Source organism: Rhincodon typus, chromosome 19 (assembly GCF_021869965.1).
Source record: "Rhincodon typus isolate 14 chromosome 19, sRhiTyp1.1, whole genome shotgun sequence".
In the NCBI taxonomy this organism is placed as follows: domain Eukaryota; kingdom Metazoa; phylum Chordata; class Chondrichthyes; order Orectolobiformes; family Rhincodontidae; genus Rhincodon; species Rhincodon typus.
This window is the reverse complement of record NC_063350.1, coordinates 32,513,435-32,520,263: the sequence shown is the minus strand read 5'-3', so window position 1 is coordinate 32,520,263 and position 6,829 is coordinate 32,513,435. Positions and strand designations below refer to the sequence as shown.

Here is a 6,829-nt window from a genome sequence, read left to right as displayed (position 1 = left end):
GAGTAAGTCAGAGTTGGTTAGTGTAAGGGAAACTTCATCTGAGTAAGCCTGAGACAGAGTAAGTAACTGGGAATTTGGATCAAAGTGAGATTTTGGGGCAGAGATGGGAACAGGTGATTTAAATAAGGTTTATGCCAAGAAATAAAGTCTTAAAAACAAGAAGTGAGGAGGTGAGGAAATAAGACAGAAATTGATCAGCTCAACTATACTGAGACCAACGGCAGCATGATGTCACATGTGCAGGGAAAGCAGCTGATTGGAAATACTAACCATACGCACTCACCAATCTTTAAAGTAAAATTTGGGTATTTCATTTGTATTTAAGACTTTGTTTTCTCTTTTTTTCCCCTTTAGAAATAAATTGTTGGATTTTCAGAGTAAGCTTATACTTATTCTAAGGATAATTAATAGTTTTAAGAGTTGCAGGTTAGAATCATTCAAAAAAAAAAGGTCAGTCATCCGCAGGAAGTTCAAGGATTGTATAAGATTAAAGGAGAAGGCCTATAAATTTGCCAGAAATGCAGTAATTCTGAGTTTTGGAAGCTTTGTAGAATACAACAATGGAAGACAAAGGAACTGATAAAGAAGGGGAGAATGCAATCTAGCAAAAAAAAAATTGCAAAAATTTCTATAGGTACATGAAAGGAAACATTTGGCTAAAATGAATGTGGGTCCATGACAAGCAAAGTCAGAAAAAATCAAAATGGGAAATAGAGAGATACTGCAGAGAAGCTTATAAATGAGATTGTGCCTGTTTTTGCTGTGGAAGATACCACAAATCTCCCATAATTAGGCATCCAAGGTGCAAGGGAGAATGAAGAGTTGAGGAAATTAACATCAGTAGAAAGACTGTGCTGCAAAAATTAATGGAGCTGAAAGTTGATAATTCCTGATGGTCTACATCTCAGGACACTGAAGGTGTTGGCCACAGTGATCGTCGGATGCATTGGTGATTATCTTCCAAAATTCTATCGATTCTAGAATGATTCCTGTAGATCGGAAGATAGTAACTGTCACTACACTACATAAGTAGTGAGTGGGAAAGAAATCCAGGAAGTACAGGCCTGGTAGCCTTACATCAGTGGGAGGAATAATGATGGATTCGATTACGTAATGAGATAGACACCTGGCTCATAATGAACTTATTCAGCATAGACAGCATAGATTTGCAAGTGGAAAACTGTTTGACAAACTTGTTGGAGTTTTACAGGGCCCCACAGAAGGTTCCTTAGAAAAATTAAAGCTCCCGGGATAGGAAGTTACATACTGGTATGTATTAATGATTGGATAACAGACAGAAAACAAACAGCAGAAATAAATTGGTCTTTCTTATTATGACAGGCTGCAACAGGGGTACAATACAGATCAGTATCTGTGCCTTGTTGTTGACAACTTATTTCAATGATTTTGAGGTGGGGACAAAATGTAACATTTCCAAATTTGCAGAAAAGCTGGGTGGGAATGTGTGGTGTTAGAATGGTGTAAAACAGCTTCAGGAGGATTTAGAAAGGCTTAGTTAGTAGGTTAGAACAGATGGCAGACGGAATATAATGTAAAATGTAAGGTTATCCACTTTGACAGGATAAACAGATGTGCAGAATATTTTATAAGTGGTAAAAGGTTGGAGAGTGTAGATGTACAACGGGTGTCTTTGTTGATAAGTTGAAGGCTCACATGCAGGTGTAGCAAGCTATTAGAAAGGCGAAGGTGAAAACTATTAGGAAGGCCTTTAATGCAAGAAGATTTGAGTACAGTAGTAATGAGGTCTTGCTTCACTTGCAGACTGCATCTGGAGTACTGTGGTCTCCTTATCTCAAGAAAGACATCATTGTTGTTGAGAGAGTGCAAGAAGATTCACCAGAATAATTCCTGGGATGGTGGGGCTGTCCTATGAAGAGACATTGTGCAAACTGGGCCTGTATTCACTGGAAGTTTAAAGAAATGATTTTGTTTTTCATTTTGTCATTTATATAAATGATTTGGATGAGAATATAGGAGGCATGGTTATTAAGTTTGCGGATTACATCTAAATTGGTGGTATAGTGGACAATGAACAAGGTTATCGAAGATAACAAAGAGATCTTGATCAATTGGGCCAATGGGCCGAGGAGTGGCAGATAAAGTTTATTTTGGCTAAGTGTAAAGTATCGCATTTTGATAAAACAAATAAGGGCAGGACTTATACAATTAATTGTAGGGCCCTGGGTGGTGGTGTAAAACAGAGGGACCTACGGGGCTCAGGTATATAATTCTTTGAAATTTGCGTCACAGGTAGACAGATGGTTAAGAAGGCATTTAGCATGTTTGCCTTCATTGCTCAGACCTTTGAGTATAGGAATAGGGACATCAAGTTGAGGTTGTACAGAACATTGGTGAGACTTCTTCTGGAGTACTGTGTGCAGTTTTGGTCACCTTGCTTTAGGAAGATTATTATTAAATTGGAGGGCATTCAGAAAAGATTTACCGGGATATTGCCAGGAGTGGAGGGTTTGAGTTACAAAAATAGCATAGGACTTTTTTCCACTGGAGCATAGGTGGTCGAGGAGTGACCTTATAGAGGTTTATAAGGTCATGAGGGGCATAAATAAGGTGAATAGCAAGGGGACATATTTTTTAAGGTGAGAGGAGAAAGCTTTAAAAAGGACATGAAGGGCAATTTTTTTTTAAACACAGAGTGGTTCGTGAGTGGAATGAACTTCCAGAGGAAGTGGTGAATGCATGTACAGTTACAACATTTAAAAGACTTTTGGATAAGTACATGAATAGAAAAGGTTTGGAGGAATATAAGCCAAGCACAGGCAGGTAGGAAAAGTTTAGTGTTCCCATCAGAACTACTATTGAGGAGAAAACTTTAATCTCAGCTCCCTATCCTTCCAAGGTAGTTAATCCCACAAATCAGCCCCATGGATTTAAAACAATGTTTGTCAGAAAGAATGGAAACTTCATCAGCAACAAGCAGCGAACTACGAGAGACAGCTTAGTATCAAAATCTTGTCAATTCTGGAGCAAGTTCAAACAGATTGTTTCAAGGATCTCAACAGAAATAGTGCTGTCATATAACACTTAGCAAAACAGTAACAGTCATACCTCATTAATACATTAATACTCTTTACTTCAATGAGATGGATCTAATAAAATGATGCTATGTGCCTGAACAACCAAAACCAATTCCAACATAAGATCAAGAGTCAATCAACTGTCTTGAAATTACGGAAAAAGTGATTCACTCAGTTCAATACAGACTCGATCAGGGAACACAGTCAAACCTCTGGATTGGACTGAGAGAGAGATAGTAAGAACTGCTGATGCTGGAGTCAGAGATAACAGTGTGGAGCTGGAGGAGCACAGCAGGCCCAGGCGGCATTAGAGGAGCCGGAAGGGTCCCGTTCTGAAACGTCAACTTTCCTGCTCCTTGGATGCTGCCTGGCCTGCTGTGCTCCTCAAGCTCCACACTGTGTTGTGTCTGGATTGACTGAGTTTATTAAGTCAGAGACTTGGGCCGTGATGGAGTGGCAGTAAATATACTTTACGTATTTTGAAACAAATGCATTAAGCATTTACTAACCAAAAAAAAAGTTTAAGGGGAATTTTGTGTAAAGCAGTTAGTACCTGAAAAGGGTCAACAGACATCATGTGATTAGCTCCACCCATCAGGGTCTAAAGCAATGTCCTGCAAGGAGTTAGCCAGGTTTTAGTGTGTAGTCTTGTTGTGTGCATCCAGAGCGTTTCACTAGCAGTAATGTATACTTACTCTTAAATTGTGCCTGATGTCTCACAGGAGACCGTCGTGTACTTTAGATATCATGTAACCAGTTGTTAGGAAATATGCAATAATCTTTTACTGTTTACCAAGAAAAGAAGCTGGACTTTGAGGTGACACAGACTTAATCTGGGGTTCAGGAAGCAGAGAAAGTGAGTTGGAAGAAAGGTAATAGCACAGTTGTGAGGAAGATTTTGAATTTAGTCTCAATGTTCTGCACTACCTGAGGTTGATGGGATCGAGGCTAGAGGCATGTAACTACTGGCAGGGACCAAAAATGGTGACGCTTATTGTCATTATGTTGGAGGAAATTATTAGCTCATCTACATTTAAACAGTTTACCTTTCAAAATTTATAAGCCTTAGAAGATAGTAACTTTACACTGACTAAAGATTTAATTTTCTCTTTCACAGTATACGGGCTTTGCTGCTGAGCAACTGGTGGTGAGTCACTTTCTTGACTTGCTGCAGTGCATGTGGTGTAATATTCTGGGTGCAAGCTGTTAGGAAGGGAGCTCTAGGATTTTGACCCAGCGACAGTGAAGAAACAATGATATGGTTCCAAGTCAGAAATGAGGTGGGGTTTGACAGTTAATTTGCAGATTTTGGTGTTCACCTGCTCCTGCTGCCTTTGTCCTTCTGGGTGGTGGAGGTCACAGGTTTGGACGGTGCTGTGGAAGACTTGACAAGCAGCCACATAGCATCTTGTATATGGTACACACTGATACCACTGACTGCCAGGAGGGAAAAAGTGAATGATTTTTAAGGTAGCAGACGGGGTGCCAATCAAGCAGGCTGCTTTGTTCTAGATGTTGTGGAGTTTCTCAAGTGTCCTCATTGGAGAGTTACACCCATCCAGGTGAGTGGGGAGAATTTCATCATCTACGAAAAGGTATGGCAAAACTACACCTTCAGATGACCATTACTGGCACCTTACACAGCACATTCTGCTTAGGTGATAAATAGTCCACATTTCACATCTTATGTCTGGTCTGTTTTGAACAAAGACTCCAGCCTTTCAGAGTTGCTGTGACAGTTCAGTTCATTTCTGTTGATTTACAGCACTGAATCTAAACACATTCTTTCAGACACAAAAACACATTAAAGCCAATGACTTTATAATCATTAGATTTTATGTTTATTCTCCTCATTTCATTTCATTTGGGCTAACTCAGCAAATTTTAGGTTGATATGTACACCTACACTTCTTGAGAACAATGTCACAGGATCACTCCCATCCACCTGAGAGGGCAGACATGAACTCAGTTTTAAAGTCTCATCTGAAAGACAGGAGCTCTGAAAGGACACTCCCTCAGTAGTGTCCTGCACTGTCAGTCTTGATATCTGTGGGACTTGAGCAAGAATCATTTGAAATTTCTTTCAGTGTGAGGAAATTACACAAATAGTTACACAACTGTTATTGAGTCCTACATGCTTAAGGATTTTGGGAAATACAATTGAATAGAGTAAAACTTGCTTAATTTATTGTAGAATGAGCAGCATTTGGTACATACACATAAATGAGTCTAAAACCCCAGACTTACAATTTGAGCTGCATCACAGAAATTCCCTTCATGCCATTCCACTGTACACAGAGCAGTCTCTTGTACTGGCTGTTGCTGCACACCCTTCATACCACACCTTCGCTAACCATCTGAACGCATGTGGCATTCCACCTTGCCATCCAAAAGGTGGTGTGGAGCCCTCAGTGGGATGTGCTCTAACCAGGAGTCGCCTCCTTTACCACAGCAGTTTGATTGCATGCACCAGGTCACTGCAACCGTAAGTTTAGTGGTCTCATGGACTTTTCTGATGTTGCAGCCCTTCATATTGTGTGAATGGGTGCTCTTCAAACTTTATTTGTAATTCATTCTATGTTCCTGATCTCTGGCCACTTGGTGTGGCAGAGATCACAGAATTACAGAAGTGTTATGGTGCAGGATGAGTCCATTCGGCCCATCCTGCCTACACCAGCTTGTTAAAATGAGTTTCTTTTACCAAGTGCCAATCTCCTGCCTTTTCCCCATATCCTTACACAGTAATTTTAGCTAAATAATCATTCAATTCCCTCTTGATTGCTTCAGTTGAACCAACTTTTATCCCTCATACTTCTAGGCATTGTATTCCACATCCTAACTACTCGCTGAGTGAAAAAGCTTTTCCTTCACACTTGCTTTGTTTGCAGATCACTTTAAATCTATGCCCACTCACTCTTGTTCTTTTTACAAGTGGGAACAGTTTCTCCTTATCCATGCTATCCAGCCCGCTCATGATTTTAAAGATCTCTGTCAAAACGTCTCTTCATGAGTCTGCTCCCGCGCCCAGCCAAAGTGGCCATTAACAGGTCCGGGCAGTGGGCAATGGCCAAATAAGACCCGAAAGCGCTGCAGATTGTGTAAATCAGAAATTGCTGGGAAAGCTCAGCAGATTTGGCAGCATCTGCGGACAGAAATCAGAGTTAACCTTTCGGGTCAAGTGACCCTTTCTCAGGACTGTTGTGAGAAGCATGCCTGGGGAGATAATTTCTTATCAACTTGATCAGAGATAGGAACATTGCCACTGTGCCACAAGAACATACCATGTCTGGATATGTTTCTGTGACTGGTTATTGTCTCAGGAGCTGGAGTGCACAATTTCCCCACCCCCACCAAACAACAAATTTTAATTTAATTTCATAAGTTTCTAATTAAGTTTTGTTATAGAGTGCCTTTGGAGGGCTGGTCGCTGGTTAATTTGTTCATTAATTTATTATTGGTATACACAGAAATTTAGTTGGGTATAAATGTGCGAGTTTGTATCTTTAGGCCTCTGACATCCATGACAGTGTTAACCACCTTTTGGGAACATTAGGCGATTATATTAACGGAGGTTACACCATTCAGGCAAGTAATGAAACATATGCTGTCTGATAAGGGTCAGCCGTTTTGACGTCAATGAATAGATGTCATAGTCTTCTGAACATAGAGAAAAATATTTTAATCAGGCCACAACCAGGAAGTGAGAGCAGACTCCGAGACAGAATTGCAATGCAAGAAACCTGCACAGCATATCTAACAATAAAACAAGACCA

General features: G+C 40.2%; 1 protein-coding gene across 2 annotated transcripts in view; it reads right to left on the bottom strand.

The window, feature by feature from the left end:
* ttpal (tocopherol (alpha) transfer protein-like) overlaps positions 1-5,376 on the bottom strand; it is a 27,107-nt gene extending 21,731 nt beyond the window's left edge. The window contains exon 1 of one of the 2 annotated variants that reach the window (XM_048608613.1): positions 5,304-5,376. The gene's annotated coding sequence lies outside the window, so the exon portion shown is untranslated. Of the gene's footprint in view, positions 1-4,375; positions 4,421-5,303 lie in introns of those variants that run through there. The other variant, XM_048608614.1, reaches the window with a different exon arrangement.
* Between the last annotated feature and the right edge of the window lie 1,453 nt (positions 5,377-6,829).